An 18,530-nucleotide genomic window follows, 5' to 3' on the forward strand; every position below is an offset into this window, starting at 1 on the left:
CTTCTGAATGATTTGTACTCTTGATGTAGACGGGTTATGCATGTAATTAAACAACAAATCTTAAATGAATGAATCTTGTCAAAAATCAGCGCAAACCTTCATAGCCTTTAAATACTGAGACGGCCACTTCACGTGAACCATAGGATGCAGGGCTGTGGACTCAAAGCAGGGAGTGAGGCTAGTCACGGCACAGAAGAAGGCCCTTCGGCCCAACTCGTCCATCTATACTAGTCCCACCCATCTGCACTAGGCCCAAATCCATCTGTACCTTGCCTACCCATGTACCTGTCCAAATGGCTTTTAAATGCTGTTATAGTATCTGCCTCAACTACCTACCCTGAAGAAGGGTCTCGACAGTCTCGATTGAAACATATAAGATTGTTAAGGGCTTGGACACACTAGAGGCAGGAAACATGTTCCCGATGTTGGGGGAGTCCAGAACTAGGGGCCACACAGTTTAAGAATAAGGAGTAAGCCATTTAGAACGGAGACGAGGAAACACTTTTTCTCGCAGAGAGTGGTGAGTCTGTGGAATTCTCTGCCTCTCGGCGGTGGAGGCAGGTTCTCTAGATGCTTTTAAGAGAGAGCTAAATAGGGCTCTTGAAAATAGCGGAGTCAAGGAATATGGGGAGAAGGCAGGATCGGGGTACTGATTGGGGATGATCAGCCATGAATGGCAGTGCTGGCTCGAAGGGCCAAATGGCCTACTCCTGCACCTATTATCTATTGTCTATTGACACGAAGCATCACCCATTCCTTCTCTCCAGGCACGCCGCCTGTCCCGTGGGGTTACACCTGCATTTTGTGTCTACCTTCTCTTGCAGCTCGATCCATATACCGCCACCATCTGCGTGAACAAAGTTTCCCCTCGGGTTCTTTTTAAATCGTTCCCCTGTCAGTTTGCATTGCCCTTTGGCCAGCAGAGTCACGATGGGCCGAATGGCCTTGCGTTGTGCCATTTATTTCCACGATTTGGAGTCTGGCCGGACGGAGGCTTTGCTCGAATTACAGCTTTAAGTTATCAAAGATACTGTTGCTTTAAGAGCATTTCATCTGCAACATATCAAATAGACAATCCCAGAGAGCGGATGGCCTTATGTGGCACAAAGGACATATTTTTATTAAAACACTTCGCAGTAGGAAATGTGGACCTTGGCATATTGATTGACACAGTGCAGAGCTCTATGTGGATGCCTCAATAGCTGCATTTTGTTAACAGCAATTCCACCACTCTAATGGAAAGGATGGATTTATATTGGTCTACAAGCAACAGAAAGATGATTGTGCGTGGATCCATGCACCGTGTTAAAACGGAGTGCCTCTCCAGTGAAAGACATTCCTTTTTAAATGACCAATAATAATTTTCTGCTTATGTGATTAATTATGGTGAAGTGGGCGTGCACATCTCTGAAGATCTTTCCTGGTCCCAGAACACTGATGCAATTATCAAGAAAGCTCATCAGCGCCTCTACTTCCTGAGAAGATTACGGAGAGTCGGTTTGTCAAGGAAGACTCTCTCTAACTTCTACAGGTGCACAGTAGAGAGCATGCTGACCGGTTGCATCGTGGCTTGGTTCGGCAATTTGAGCGCCCTGGAGAGGAAAAGACTACAAGAAGTAGTAAACACTGCCCAGTCCATCATCGGCTCTGACCTTCCTTCCATCGAGGGGATTTATCGAAGTCGCTGCCTCAAAAAGGCTGGCAGTATCATCAAAGACCCACACCATCCTGGCCACACACTCATCTCCCTGCTACCTTCAGGTAGAAGGTACAGGAGCCTGAAGACTGCAACAACCAGGTTCAGGAATAGCTACTTCCCCACAGCCATCAGGCTATTCAACCTGGCTCGGACAAAACTCTGATTATTAATAACCCATTTTCTGTAATTTGCACTTTATCAGTTTATTTATTCATGTGTGTATATATTTATATTATGGTATATGGACACACTGATCTGTTTTGTAGTAAATGCCTACTATGTTCTGTGTGCTGAAGCAAAGCAAGAATTTCATTGTCCTATACAGGGACACATGACAATAAACTCACTTCGAACTTGACTGTTCGAACTACTTCTGACTGGAGGGCCTGATACTGTCAAGGTTGTTAAGGGTTTGGACACGACAGAGGCAGGAAACATGTTCCCGATGTTGGGGGAGTCCAGAACCAGGGGCCACAGTTTAAAAATAAGGAGTAAGCCATTTAGAACGGAGACGAGGAAACACTTTTTCTCACAGAGAGTGGTGAGTCTGTGGAATTCTCTGCCTCAGAGGGCGGTGGAGGCAGGTTCTCTGGATGCTTTCAAGAGAGAGCTAGATAGGGCTCTTAAAAATAGCAGAGTCAGGGGATATGGGGAGAAGGCAGGAACGGGGTACTGATTGGGGATGATCAGCCATGATCACATTGAATGGCGGTGCTGGCTCGAAGGGCCGAATGGCCTACTCCTGCTATTGTCTACTGTCTCGACCCGAAACGTCACCTCTTCCTTTGCTCCAGAGTTGCTGCCCGACCCGCTGAGTTACTCCAGCTATTTGTGTCTGTCTGGTGTGAATGCTGGATCAATTCTTCTCATTTTTGTCGGAATAAGTGGAAACACATGAGATATTAAAATGTATGTTGTGGCACGGCTGGTGCTGAGAGCGCAGTTTGTAATTAGTGGGACGCCACTGTCCTCATGAGTGATGAGTTAATTCAGCGCAATGGGCAACCTTTAACCTGTTGCCCACACCACTGTTGGAATAACCTCTCCAGTCTCTTCATCTCAACACATTCAACTGTAATACTTAACCCCACATTACTGAAATGGGAACAAACTGAGATGGAGGAACCTGTAATCATGGAGCCATTAAGTACAGTTTAAACATAGAGAATAATTTAAAGGCTGGTTCATTTGGTTCAGGAGTCAATGGCTGGAGGGCCTGATACTGTCAAGGTTGTTAAGGGTTTGGACACGATAGAGGCAGGAAACATGTTCCCGATGTTGGGGGAGTCCAGAATCAGGGGCCACACAGTTTAAGAATAAGGAGTAAGCCATTTAGAACGGAGACGATGAAAACACTTTTTTTCACAGAGAGTGGTAAGTCTGTGGAACGTTGCCTATTTCCTTCGCTCCATAGATGCTGCTGCACCCGCTGAGTTTCTCCAGCATTTTTGTCTACCTACTAGTGGTGTGGCAATGATGGGCCAGCAGAGGCACGACAGGCTGAATGGTCTCAAAGGTTCCACGTCCATGCTGGTGACTCAATGCAAATTTGCTGCCTCTCTATGTTCTTCTCTAACGCCCGTGATTAATGATCCCTGTCATTTCCTTAAGTAATTCGGCAGTTATTTAAACTCCAGTTATTTACAAGTGATGGATCAGCACTCTGACAAAAAATGTTTAGACCTTGCTGCAAACTCATTTTAGATAATTTAATCAAATTGCAATACCACCCTCTTAAATAAATCGAGGAATGTTTATAAAAAGAACATTTATTTTTTATTGCCCGCTCCAACTGTACTCTGCAAGCTCTGGGTGGGAATGGATTTTGCTCACAACCGCAGGCAAAGAGTTTGAGAGCAATCAAGCAATAGAAGTCTGAACTACTTTTGTTGCTTGGGCATTTTTAAACCCCTGTCCCACTGTACGAGTTCATTCCAAGAGTTCTCCCGAGTTTGCCCTGATTCGAACTCGGAGATTTACGGTAATGGCCGCTCGTCGGTACTCGGGGCTCTCGTGGACATTTTTCAACATGTTGAAAAATCTTCACCAGTCTTCCCGTGCTTACCTGCCGTTAGCGAGTCTTCCCGAGTACCTACCGTTAGCGCTAAGAGACGTCCCCGAGCTCCGACGTACCCGCTACGTTCATTCTCCGTGCTTACCACGAATTTGATTTTTTTAAACTCGGGAGAGCTCTTGGAATGAACTCGTACCGTGGGACAGGGCTTTTAGATGTTGGACTTTACTTCACTTTAGAGAGGGCCCCGTAGCAGAGATATCCACGTCACGGGGCTGGAAACTGGAACTATCCCGAGCTAATTCTGCTACCACCATCATCTATTGTGACAAATGATGGCTCCCACTGATTGTCGCCGAAGCCTGTGTCCTTTTCAAGGCAGGCGATGGCAGCGAGGCAAACATTTGTAACAAGAGGGACACGAAAAGAAGAAGAACTTTAGAGATACAGCGCAGAAACAAGCCCTTCGGCTCACCGAGTCCACACAGACCAGCGATCTTCCTGTTCACCAGCACCATCCTACACACTAGGGATCATTTCCAATTTTTACCGAAGCCAATTAAACTACAAACTTGCACATGTTTGGAGTGTGGGGAGGACACAGGATCACCTCTGTGAACCACTTTGGGCTTGTTCTACCCTTCATTCCCTGCTTTGTACACGCGTGCCGTAAGCATGGAGGCGATATGCATGGCGAATCAAAAAAAATGGACCAAGAGCAAGTAATTGTAATGCTTACCTGGGGTGTGGTAGGATGCCCAGTGGTAGCGTTAAACTTCACAATGAGCAGCAACTCCTGAAGTGACGGCCTGTCTACTGCCTCCCCTGAATGTTAGGTCTTTATTCTTAGAACAAGTTAGGTCTTTATTCTCTGGAGCGCAGAAGGTTAAGGGGGGACTTGATAGAGGTCTTTAAAATGATGAGAGGGGTAGACAGAGTTGATGTGGACAAGCTTTTCCCTTTCAGAATAGGGANGATTCAAACAAGAGGACATGACTTCAGAATTAAGGGACAGAAGTTTAGGGGTAATATGAGGGGGAACTTCTTTACGCAGAGAGTGGTAGCGGTGTGCAATGAGCTCCCAGTGGAAGTGGTGGAGGCAGGTTCATTGGTATCATTTAAAAATAAAGTGGATAGGCATATGGATGAGAAGGTGAATGGAGGGTTATGGTATGAGTGCAGGCAGGTGGGACTAAGGAGAAAAAAATTTATTCGGCACGGACTTGTACGGCCGAGATGGCCTGTTTCCGTGCTGTAATTGTTATATGGTTATATGGTTATATGGTTATATGTGACAACATCACCAAAGTAACAAGGCCCTTCACGAGCAACAAGATGACTCTGGACGTGTAGCTCGGAGCCAGTGCGAATACCAGGGGGAAACCGTTGTTAGCAATTGTTAAAACTCAAAACATAATACTCTCTAGAATTTAGGAGATTGAGAGGGGATCTTATAGAAACTTACAAAATTCTTAAGGGGTTGGACAGGCTAGATGCAGGAAGATTGTTACCGATGTTGGGGAAGTCCAGGACAAGGGGTCACAGCTTAAGGATAAGGGGGAAATCCTTTAAAACCGAGATGAGAAGAACCTTTTTCACACAGAGAGTGGTGAATCTCTGGAACTCTCTGCCGCAGAGGGTAGTTGAGGCCACAGTTCATTGGCTATATTTAAGAGGGAGTTAGATGTGGCCCTTGTGGCTAAGGGGATCAGAGGGTATAGAGAGAAGGCAGGTATGGGATACTGAGTCGGATGATCAGCCATGACCATATTGAATGGCGGTGCAGGCTCGAAGGGCCGAATGGCCTCCTCTTGCACCTAATTTCTATGTTTCTATGTTTCTCAAACTTCTCCCTGTCAAGGCAGCGCTGCAGTGTTAATGATCGAACATCCAATGTTCCGGCAGTGGGCCGGTGCGATGGAGTGGGAGGAAAACAAGCACCGTGATGCTATTGATTCCCAGCAGCATTAACGATGGGTAGAACGGCCTCCTTCTCCACTATCATTTGGTGTCAACCCTAGAGGTCAATGGCATCTTTGGCGTTTGATATTTGTGTATGAATGGTTACAATTCTGAGCTTATGGAACTGATTTTTGGAGTACCATGAAATCTCTTTGAGATTAGTGCGGGGAAAAAGTGCAAACAAGTTGCAGAAAGGGGTTAGAATTTTTGCCCCAGGGACATTGCTGTAATTTAAAATGTGTAAATAAATGCTTTTATTGAGATGGAATAAAAGCTCTTTGACGAAGAAGGTTTGCGGTACAAACATTTTTATGTAGAATGCTTCTGATCTTTGACTCACTAGAGGCCACAGAAACACAATCAGCTCTTTCAACAAGAATTCGATGGACACAAGTTAATATTCAGGTCCTTGGGGAGCAAGATTGATTGAATTTCATGCAAGGAGCCAGCAAAAGCACAATAGGTCGAATGGCCTTCTGTGTTATAACAATATTGTCACACTGAGCTGAAGCTGGATTAAACATTTGGGTCAGACACAAAATGCTGGAGTAATTCAGCGGACCAGGCAGCATGTCTGGATAGAAGGAATGGTCCATAGATGTTAGGGTTCAAGTCAAGTCAAGCCAAGTTTATTTGTCACATACACATACGAGATGTGCAATGAAATGAAAGTGGCAATGCTCGCGGACTTTTGTGCAAAAGACAAACAACAAAACAACCAAACAAACTATAAACACAATCATACCACACATATTCTTTTACATAATAAATAATAGAAGGAAAAACGTTCTGTAGAGTTAGTCCCTGGTGAGATAGGCGTTTACAGTCCGAATGGCCTCTGGGAAGAAACTCCTTCTCAACCTCTCCGTTCTCACTGCATGGCAACGGAGGTGTTTGCCTGACTGTAGCGGCTGGAACAGTCCGTTGCAGGGGTGGAAGAGGTCTCTCATGATTTTGTTTGCTCTGGAGTTGCACCTCCTGTTGTATAGTTCCTGCAGGGGGGTGAGTGAAGTTCCCATAGTGCGTTCGGCCGAACGCACTACTCTCTGCAGAGCCTTCTTGTCCTTGGCAGAGCAATTCCCAAACCAGATGGTTCGTAGTCTAACCTGCCTATGTATGGCTCAGAGATATGAGAGACTTGAAGTGTTGGAGGAACTCGGAGGGTCAGGCAGCATCTGAGGAGGGAAATGGACAGAGGACATTTTGGGTTGGGACCAGCCTTCAGACTGAGGATATTTTGGTTTGGGGCCCAATGTCATCTGTCCATTTTCTTCCTGGTCTGCTGAGTTCCTCCAGCACTTTATTTATTTTTGTTTGTTTTGTATAGCCGACTTCTTAACGTCCCAAATGTCCTAGTTAATTCCATAACGAGACATGGCAAAATTTGAACTCGTGAACCCTCAGCTTGTTAGCGTAGTGTAGTATCCTCTACACTCCCCATTTCTGCTAAGTTGGAAACTCTGGTGCAGTAATAAGCTTCAGATACAGTCAGGTTGTCAGTAATTAATTTCATTCCAGAGATCCAACCCTGCTAATTTTACGAAGCATTTGTCATCCAACATTTACACGAAGGATCGAATAAGTCATTAGAAGAATGATGGGCTTCACCGGGATGTACTTTAAGATGCTGCTGCTGGTTCCCACCGCCTAGCCTTTGAAGAAGATCCAATTAACAGTGCAACAAATGTACCGTCTTTCAAGCAAGTGTAACTGTTCCCGTAGCGGGACACGGCCTTGGGCTTGCTGCTGGTTCATGACCACACTCAGAATGCCCGCAGTCTTATCTGCCTTGTAATTTCACCAGTGGCAGAGAGAGGCAGGGAAGGGAAGGTTGCAGAGGGTCCAATGAGCCAAAATGTCAGAGTGAGGCCCAACACAAATTGGAGGAACAACACCTCGTACTTCACTTGGGCAGCTCACAACCCAGTGGTATGAATATTGATTTAGTTTAGTTTACTTTAGTTTGGAGATACAATGTGGAAACAGGCCCTCCTGCAGCATAGTTCCATTCAGCAGCACTTTTACCATGAATGGCCTAATTCTGCTCCCATCACTGATGAACGTATAGAAACATAGAAAATAGGTGCAGGACGAGGCCATTTGGCCCTTCGAGCCAGCATCGCCATTCATTGCGATCATGGCTGATCGTCCCCAATCAATAACCCGTGCCTGCCTTCTCCCCATATCCATTGATTCCACTAGCCCCTAGAGCTCTATCTAACTCTCTCTTAAATCCATCCAGTGACTTGGCCCCAACTGCCCTCTGTGGCAGGGAATTCCACAAATTCACAACTTTCTGGGTGAAAAAGTTTTTTCTCACCTCAGTCTTAAATGACCTCCCCTTTATTCTAAGACTGTGTGGCCCCTGGTTCTGGACTCGCCCAACATTGGGAACATTTTTCCTGCATCTAGCTTATCCAGTCCTTTTATAATTTTATATGTTTCTATAAGATCCCCCTCATCCTTCTAAACTCCAGTGAATACAAGCCTAGTCTTTTCAATCTTTCCTCATATGTCAGTCCCGCCATCCTTAGCATCCAGAGACCGGGTTCAAATTCAGTCAATTGAATAATTCTGATGTGAAACTGGTCTCAGTAGCAGTCAACATGGAACTTGTGGCCACCATAACATATAATTAGTTTAACCGATGTGCTGCAGGAAAAGCAATCTGCTGTTCCTACCTGGTACCTCCTCTCCTAATGATTAAAATCTCACAGAGTGCGGTCAACAATTTTTAAATTACCTCTGAGATGGTCCAGAAAACCCCTCAATTCAAGGGCAATTATCCTCAGGCAAGAAATAAACACACAGCTGAAAAGACTGAGGAGAGATAGACACAAAAAGCTGGAGTAACTCAGCGGGTCAGGCAGAATCTCTGGAGAGAAGGAATGGGTAACGTTTCGGGTCGAGACTCTTCTTCAGACTGAGAGTCAGGGGAAAGAGAAACGAGAGGTCTAATCGGTGATGCAGAGTTATCTGAAGAAGGGTCTCGACCCGAAACGTCACCCATTCCTTCTCTCCAGAGATGCTGCCTGTCCCGCTGAGTTATGCCAGCTTTTTGTGTCTATCTTATGGAACAAATTAATGATAGATATGCACATGAGTAAAAATGTTAAAGAAAACAGGCCTATGTTGGCTGTTTGCTCTCCCTCTCGCTATCAATACATCTTACAATGGATTAAATCAATTAGATGTATTTTTGGTGCTGTGTGTACAGAGTTTGTACTTTCTCCCCGGGACCACGTGGGTTTTCACCAGGTGCTCCGGTTTCCCCCCACACTCCAAAGACATACAAACAATGAGACTCAACAAGACGGGCGGAGTCGGAGAGCAGGAGGAGTCACAGAGGGGGAGCAGCGAGAGAGGATGCTGCAGGACTCACTACAAACAATGAAACTCACCAAGCACCCAGTGCAGTACAATCAGTCCCCCATCAGACACTGTAAGTCAGCCCTCACACTGAGCAGAGTTGATCACAACATGTTACTTAAATTGAAGCTGCGTGGTACTTTAATGGTACAAAGATGTTGTTTTCACCCCCAGCTCACAGTTCTCAGAGCCAGCATTACCACAGTGAACAAGGATAACATTGTAATGTTGCAATCTGTGATTAAAAATGAAATCTAGGAAATGGAACTTAGTCGAACAGGTCACTTCAATCAATGAGTCAGAGTTGATGTAAATCCAAGTCAACTCCACATTCGATTAAATACGTTTGGTGGTATTTACTAGATTATCAATTTGGAAATGATGGATGATTCTTTAGGAATTGCGTGACCCTTATTTTTCCATTATTTATTTTCACACTGGCCTTTCATTTGACAATGTTATTGATTATTATTTTTAGAAGCACATTTGACGGACCCAAATAAATGGTTAATTTTTCGTTCTGTTTAGGTTAGTTTGTAGATACAGCACAGAACAGGCCCTTCGGCCCATTGGGTCTGTGCCCACCAGCGATTCCAGCACACTAACACTATCCAACACACACTAGGGACAATCCACAATTTACCGAAGCCAATTAATCTACACATCTGTAAACCTACAAATCTGGAGCACCCGGTGAAAAGCCACGTGGTCCTGGGGAGAAAGTACAAACTCTATACATACAGCACTAAAACTACATCTAATTGATTAAATCCGTTGTAAGATGTGGGGGAGAGGCGCTGTGGAATTGTGGATACGTGCTCTGCCACTCGGTTGAACTAAAGTGATAAAAGACAGCTTTCAGTAAAAGCAGCGTGACCATTGGATTCTGTTTCCAACAACTGCTTGTGATTAGTTTCTCGAGGTGGTTGCCACGTTAAATATGAAGGATTTGATTTAGCGAGCTAGCAAATAGTATAACCTTGAGCAGATCCTGAAGAGAAATTGGAAGGAGAACCCGATAATCATACAGGCAGATAGACACAAAACGCTGGAGTAACTCAGCGGGACAGGCAGCATGTTGTTTAAGAAGGAACTGCAGATGCTGGAAAATTGAAGGTACACAAAAAAGCTGGAGAAGCTCAGCGGGTGCAGCAGCATCTATGGAGCGAAGGAACTAGGCAACGTTTCGGGCCGAAACCTTTCAAGTTCAAGTGAGTTTATTGTCATGTGTCCCTGTATAGGACAATGAAATTCTTGCTTTGCTCAGCACACAGAACATAGTAGGCATTTACTATAAAACATATCAGTGTGTCCATATACCATAATATAAATATATACACACATGAATAAATAAACTGAATCAGGCTTAAATCAGACTGAAGCAGCATCTCTGGAGAGAAGGAATGGGTGACATTTCGGGTCGAGACCCTTCTTTAGACTGAGAGTCAGGGAACAGGGAGTCTAGAGATATGGAAGGGCAAGGTGTGGAAAGGACAGATCAAAGCAGATGTGGATAAGGAAATGTAGATTGGTTCATTTTTAGCTGAGGGGAAGGTGACAAGGAAGCATACATCAGTAATATTTAATCAGGAGGACAGTAGAATTAATCGGTGACAGACACAAAACGCTGGAGTAACTCAGCGGGACAGGCAGCATCTCTGGAGAGAAGGAATGGGTGACGTTTCAGGTCGAGATCCTTCTTCAGTCATTCATGAGCACAGGATAGAACTGGCCTTGGAGATTGAGAGGCAGTGGTACTACCCGCTGTGTGACCCTGCTCCACTCTAATCTACACACACACACACTAAGAATGGGGTGAGAATGAGAGGAACCTCAGCGAAGATTCCAAGAAATAAGGATGACTTTGCCGAAATATTTGAAGCTTACTTTATTAACAAAATGTTTACCCGATAACAATTTAGAAGATCAAAAAAAGTATGTAAAAATATTTCAGATAGAAATAGAGGAGATATTTAATAAGCCACGGAGCTGATAAAACCCTTGTTCTGTGTCAATCACATCTGCATAATTTAACAAGATTAACGAAGAGATGACAGCTCTTCGTCATCATGTATATATCTCGTTTACCTCTCCCCTGACTCTCAATCTGAAGAAGGGTCTCGACCCGAAACGTCACCCATTCCTTCTCTCCAGAGATGCTGCCTTAGGAAACATGTTACCGATGTTGGGGGAGTCCAGAACCAGGGGCCACACACAGTTTAAGAATAAGGAGTAAGCCATTTAGAACAGAGATGAGGAAACACTTTTTCTCACTGAGAGTGGTGAGTCTGTGGAATTCTCTGCCTCAGAGGGCGGTGGAGGCCGGTTCTCTGGATGTTTTCAAGAGAGAGCTAGATAGGGCTCTTAAAAATAGTGGAGTCAGGGGATATGGGGAGAAGGCAGGAACGGGGCACTGATTGGGGATGATCAGCCATGATCTTATTGAATGGCGGTGCTGGCTCGAAGGGCCAAATGGCCTACTCCTGCACCTATTGTCTATTGTCTATTGTCTATTGCCTGTCCTGCTGAGTTACGGCAGCATTTTGTGTCTATCTTCGGTTCAAACCAGCATCCGCAGTTCCTTCCTGCACATATTGAGGAACAGGCAACTTGTCAACACCGACAACTAATAAGTTTCTAAAGCAGATCGAGGATTCCACAGGCAGGCTATCCATCCATTCATCAGTGTGGGAAAGACATTGAAACATTCACTCAAAAATGTCGTAAATAAGCCAGTAGGGCTCAGAAACAGAGCAGAGGCACAGAGGAGGTGGCCAAGGGTTCACAGGTCACGTCAAGTTATGCCAACCTCGCTGATGACGAGAACAAATAGAAAGCTTCCAGTCAATATATTCAAAGGTCTTCGGTGAAGATGATAGATGTTGACTGGGGTCAACGTTAGTCACTCGAGGGGTTAGGCAGCAGATTGGGGAGCAGTGGGCTGTAAAACAGAAGACAAGCTTGAGGTTAAAGACAGTTCCTCACACTGGCAGTCTGCGATGTGCTGCTTGGGTTCTTAGAGAAGAGAGAGACAAAAAGCTGGAGAAACTCAGCGGATGCAGCAGCATCTATGGAGCGAAGGAAATAGGCAACTTTTCGGCCCGAAACCCTTCTTCAGACTGAAGGAAATAGGCAAAGTTTCGGCCCGAAACGTTGCCTATTTCCTTCGCTCCATAAATGCTGCTGCACTCGCTGAGTTTCTCCAGCATTTTTGTGTACCTGCTTAGATTTAAGATAGACACAGTGCTGGAGTAACTCAACGTTGCCTATTTCCTTTGCTCCATAGATGCTGCTGCAGAAATAGGCAACGTTTCGGGCCCGAAACCCTTCTTCAGACTGAAGGAAATAGGCAACGTTTCGGCCCGAAACCCTTCTTCAGACTGAAGGAAATAGGCAACGTTTCGGGCCCTTCTTCAGAAACAACGTTTCGGCCCGAAACCCTTCTTCAGACTGAAGGAAATAGACATCGTTTCAGGCCGAAACCCTTACGGGTTTCGGCCCGAAACGTTGCCTATTTCCTTCGCTCCATAGATGCTGCTGCACCCGCTGAGTTACTCCAGCATTTTTGTGTACCTTCTGCATCTGCAGTTCCTAGCTTCTACCAGTTGGAACAGGCCTCAATAGACTGCCAGAGGCTGCAGTTTTGGGCCATTTCTACACTTCCAGCGACCCTGCGCTCCTGCAGTCTGTGAGACAACTGTGGCAGAAGTGGCAGTAAACACTGATAGTCAATGTGAAGTTAACAATCAGCAGATATCGCTTCATCTTCGGAGAAAGCCAGGCTTGAGATGGGCTTTTGTGGTTGAGTAATCACCATGTCTTGGGCGTCCAGAACTGCAACTTAGTCATTGTTCCCGATCTGACAAGGGTTGAAATCCTTCCAATCATTTTACTGTCAGTAGCCTCAATGTGTATTTATGAATGTATCAGTGTGGAGTGGCTTAGGCTATCTATCTCTGTTACACTGTCAGGGACACTCGCTGATGCTGGGGCTTTTGATAAGTCATTCCAACAAGAGTCTTTTACACAGAGTAGGTGAATCAAGAACCAGAGGGCATAAAGGTCCGGTCCCACTGTAATTCAAGGTAACTCTCCCGATTTAAAAAAAAAATCAAACTCGTGGTAAGCACGTAGAATGTACGTCGGAGCTCGGGACGTCTCTTAGCGGCTCGTAACGCTAACGGCAGGTACTCGGGAAACGCGGTCAGCTCGTGAAGATTTTTCAACATGTTGAAAAATGTCCACGAGAGCCCCGAGTACCTACGAGTGTGGCCATTACCGTAATTCTCCGAGTTCGAATCAGGGGAAACTCGGGGAGAGAAGTCTTGAATTAGCTCGTACAGTGGGACAGCCCCTTAAGTTTAAGGTGAGAGGAAGAAAAGTGAAGAGCATCTTTTTCACTCAGAGAGTGGTGAGCATGTGGAACAAGGTGCCAGAGGAGGTGGTTGAGGCAGGTGCTGTGACTATATATAAAAGACCTCTCGAACAGAGGTACATGGATAGGAGTAGTTTATAGTTGGCCAAATGTGGGCAAATGGAATTATCTTAGATGGGACATTTTGGTTGGCTTGGACAAGTTGCTTTTAATCAATAATGTTTTATTATTAATGTTTTATGTGTCATTCCGAACTGTCACTGTATGTCATGTTGTCACTTTCGGGCAGAGCACCAAGGCAAATTCCTTGTATGTGAATACTTGACCAATAAATGTATTCAACTTCAGCTTCAAGTTGGACTGACGGGCCTGTTTCTGTGTCTCCACAGCAATGAATTCCACAGGTTCACCACCCTCTGACTAAATAAATTCCTCCTCATTTCCTTTCTAAAGTTATAATGTTAATCTGAAAAAAACAAAAGTGCAGAGATTATTTAACTGATGTGGGATTGATGTATCCTAGTCTTTGGAAAAATCTGGCGGTACAAACAGCACACAAAGTCAGTATTCAAGGGCGGTATGTAATTTGGAAGGTACATGTTAGCCTCACGAAACGAGGGATCGAGTCATAGAGTGATACAGTGTGTAAACAGGCCCTTTGGTCCAACTTGCCCACGCCGGCCAACATGTCCCAGTTACACTAGTCCCACCTGCCCGCATTTGGTCCATATCCCTCCAAACCTGTCCTATCCATGTACTTGTCTAACTATTTCTTAAACGTTTGCATAGTCCTGCCTCAGCTACCTCCTCTGGCAGCTTGTTCCATACACCCACCACCCTTTGTGTGAAAAGGTTACCTCTCAGATTCCTATTAAATCTTTCCCCCTTCACCATATAACCATATAAACCATATAACAATTACAGCACGGAAACAGGCCATCTCGACCCTTCTAGTCCGTGCCGAACACATAATCTCCCCTAGTCCCATATACCTGCGCTCAGACCATAACCCTCCATTCCCTTCCCGTCCATATAACTATCCAATTTATTTTTAAATGATAAAAATGAACCTGCCTCCACCACCTTCACTGGAAGCTCATTCCACACAGCTACCACTCTCTGAGTAAAGAAGTTCCCCCTCATGTTACCCCTAAACTTCAGTCCCTTAATTCTCATGCCATGTCCCCTTGTTTGAATCTTCCCTACTCTCAGTGGGAAAAGCTTTTCCACATCAACTCTGTCTATCCCTCTCATCATTTTAAAAACCTCTATCAAGTCCCCCCTTAACCTTCTGCGCTCCAAAGAATAAAGCCCTAACTTGTTCAACCTTTCTCTGTAACTTAGTTGCTGAAACCCAGGCAACATTCTAGTAAATCTAAACCTTAAACCTTCACCTTAAACCTATGCCCTTTTGGCCTCGATTCCATACTCTGGGCAAAAGACTCTGTGCATCTACCCAATCTATTCCTCCCATGAGTTGATGCACCTCAATAAGATCATCCCTCAGCCTCCTGCGCTCCAAGGAATAAGGTCCCAGCCTGCTCACCCTCTCCCCATAGCTCGCACCCTCTAGTCCTGGCAACATCCTCGTAAAACCTTCTCTGTACCCTTTCCCAGCTTGGCAGCATCTTTCCGACAACAGCGCTGCAAAAAGGTGAAGTGCAAAGGTAAGACTAAATGCAACTGGACAAATCCTTGCTAAGGTTACACTCAGAGAATTGCAGAGAGTTACGGGGCTGTCCCACTTGGGGATTTTTAGGCAACTGCTGGCGACTGTCATAGTCGTAGCAGGTCATCGAAAAACCGTGGCGATGAAGTAGTCGCCTGCAGTTGCCTAAAAATATCTCCCAAGTGGGACAAGCCCATAAGTCTTCTCATTACGGGAGGATACACTTTGGATATATAGCGAAACAGGGTTACTGGGGTTAATTGCTGGGATGAAAAAACTAATCTGTGGATTGGGTTGAAGACTCTGGAGTTCAGAATAGTGAGACGTGATCTTAATGAAAAGTACGTGAATCTGAATGACAGCAGATACCTTGTGGGAGTGTTATTGTAGGAGTTTGCTGGGAATTGATGGGGAAAGCTTAAAATTGATGGGATTTGGTTATTTAAAAAAAACATGAACTGATTGAAAACAGATCTACAGATCACAGTGACAAAGAACAGCTTGTGGACTCAAGGTTACGGCTAATAAGAAGCTAGACAGAGCTGTGAACAATAATCCCTTAGTCATCGCACAGTGCTTGATACATCCGGGTTACCCACTATAGAAAAAGAAGACTGTTTCTCAGCAGTGTGTTCTGCGTGAAGGTTATGCCCCTGTCCCACTTAGGAAACCTGAACGGAAACCTCTGGAGACTTTGCGCCCCGCCCAAGGTTTCCGTGCGGTTCCCGGAGGTTTTTGTCAGTCTCCCCACCTGCTTCCACTACCTGCAACCTCCGGCAACCACCTGCAACCTCCAGGAACCGCACGGAAACCTTGGGTGGGGCGCAAAGTCTCCAGATGTTTCCGTTCAGGTTTCCTAAGTGGGACAGGGGCATTATTAGTAGTTGAATGTGTCTTTTCTCTGTTGTGTCTTTTGGTTGTAATTCCATCGTTTTTTGTTTGGTTAGTTCAGTGTCTAGTTAAGGACTGCAGATACAGAAGGCTGTGGAGGCCAAGTCAGTGGATATTTTTAAGGCAGAGATAGATAGATTCTTGATAAGTACGGGCGTTAAGGATTATGGGGAGAAGGCAGGAGAATGGGGTTAGGAGGGAGAGATAGATCAGCCATCTTTTTTTTTTTCACACAGAGAGTGGTGAATCTCTGGAACTCTCTGCCACAGAGGGTAGTTGAGGCCAGTTCATTGGCTATATTTAAGAGGGAGTTAGATGTGGCCCTTGTGGCTAAAGGGATCAGGGGGTAGGAGAGAAGGCAGGTACGGGATACTGAGTTGGATGATCAGCCATGATCATATTGAATGGCGGTGCAGGCTCGAAGGGCCGATGGCCTACTCCTGCACCTATTGTCTATGTTTCTATGTTTCTATCTTGGTTCTTGGTTTCCTGGTCCTCCAAAATATTCCAAATGGAATTTAAACTGGAGGTGGTGGAGGGAGGACTTAAGCCAGAGAGTGTTCTTGGGAAGAAAGAGCTACCTTAAATTTAGTTGCGTCTGGTTGGGTAACTATGGTAGGGTGAAGACTATGCCATGATTGAATGGCGGAGTAGCCTTGATGGGCCGAATGGCCTAATTCTACTCCTATCACTTATGAACTTTGATGCTTTGCTCTGATACCATATAACCATTTTGCCCGAGTAAACACCTACTACTGCTCCCGTTGTAATTCTTCTTCTTCTTTTGTGTGGCGTGCACAGCTTAAAGTTGTAGGACAACTTGTTCTATTTGATCTTCAGTTTGTGCACGTCTAGTTGATTGCATTAGTCGAAACAGGGCGGACCACGTGAAGGTTGCAATCTTCCACCCCCCGTTGTAATTGATATGCTCTCAATAAAATGGTATCGGTTCTGAAACATAAGGGTTTGGAGTGACATTGGGCTTGCATTATCCACACATCAAAAGGACTTCATTAGCTGTAAAACATCACAGGATATTCCAGGAGGAATAGGAAGGCTTCTGCTGGATATATAAATATAACTCCCCTTTCACCGCAAGCATTGACGTAGTCCACGAGTTCCAGAAGAACCTGCTTAAAGAAATCGCTTTCTGTAAGCAGCGCAGAGGAGTTCTACTTTCCGAATCTCTCTATTCCCCCATGAGTGGTGAGTCAGGTACTTCATCAAACACCTTGGAGCAAGGTGGAAGGAACCAAGTAATAACTCGAGGTGGGGGGGGAGAGACAATCATCGTAATTTCATTGACTTAATACTGCAGCATGATAAAATATTAACATTGCGAAGGCAAACTTGTTTGTATTACACTGGAGGATCTGGGTATTGTTATTAATTCATGTATGAAGATGTTAATTTGCCTGCCGTTGAGATGTACAAACAGATGTTATCATATTTTAGACCAATGATTAGAAAGCCTATTGATGCTTGCTAACATCTAATACTGTAGGCTCACAATATTCCTTTGAACATTAAACATTGCATCCAAAACTAAACATCTCCTTACGGGGCTTATTGTTGGGCTTATAAGCTCCAGTTAACACTTTACTCTATGAGAGATGGAAAGCAGAAAGCATTTTATCGGGACGCATGACGGCACGGTTTGGGAACAGCCCCATCCAAGACCGCAAGAAATTGCAGAGAATTGTCGACACAGCCCAGACCATCACACAAACCAACCTCCCATCGGTTGAGTCCATCTATAGGGCTTGCCGATTTTTTTCGGCGGTGGAGGCCGATTCACTGGATGTTTTCACGAGAGTTACATATAGCTCTAGCCCCGTAGCAGGTGTCCACGTCGTGGGGCTGGAAACTGGAGCTAATTCTGCTACCACCATCATCTATTGCAACAAGCGATGGCTCCCACTGATTGTCGACGGAAGCTTGCGTCCTTTTCAGGATGGACGATGACGCGATGTCAACATTTGAAACATGGAAGATGGACACAAAAAAAGAACATTTCGCTCTTAGGGCTAACGGACTCAAAGGATATGGGGAAAAAGAAGGCAAGGGGCACTGATTTTGGATGATCAGCCATGATCATATTAGATGGTGGTGCTGGCTCGAAGGGCCGAATGGCCTACTCCTGCACCTATTTTCTATGTTTCTATGTCAGAAGAGATGCGCGCCTGCATTTCTGACATTGTAGCAGTGTCTACAGCTCGCATGCAGCTAAAGCGTTTCAGGACCCTCATGGTAAAGAATCAGCAGAAATACAAACCCTTTCCTGTTTCCTGAGCAAACAGAGGAATTAAATGGGAATCCGTAAATCTGCTCCTCACTAATATCGCTGGCCCCTGCTTTCTTTTTCTGCATCTTTGGATGAATCTGCGAGGGAGCAGATGCCAGAGGGAACTGGTGACCAGAAGAATCATCTTCCTTCAGGGAATGAGAGGGAAGTTAGGCGGACAAATGTCACATTTGTCAAGCCCATGCTGTTTAGTTTTGAGGGTTTGGAACAGAATGCCAACCCACAGAGCTCCCATCTGCTCTCTCA

The sequence above is a fragment of the Leucoraja erinacea genome, chromosome 35, assembly GCF_028641065.1.
Source record: "Leucoraja erinacea ecotype New England chromosome 35, Leri_hhj_1, whole genome shotgun sequence".
Classification (NCBI taxonomy): Eukaryota; Metazoa; Chordata; class Chondrichthyes; order Rajiformes; family Rajidae; genus Leucoraja; species Leucoraja erinaceus.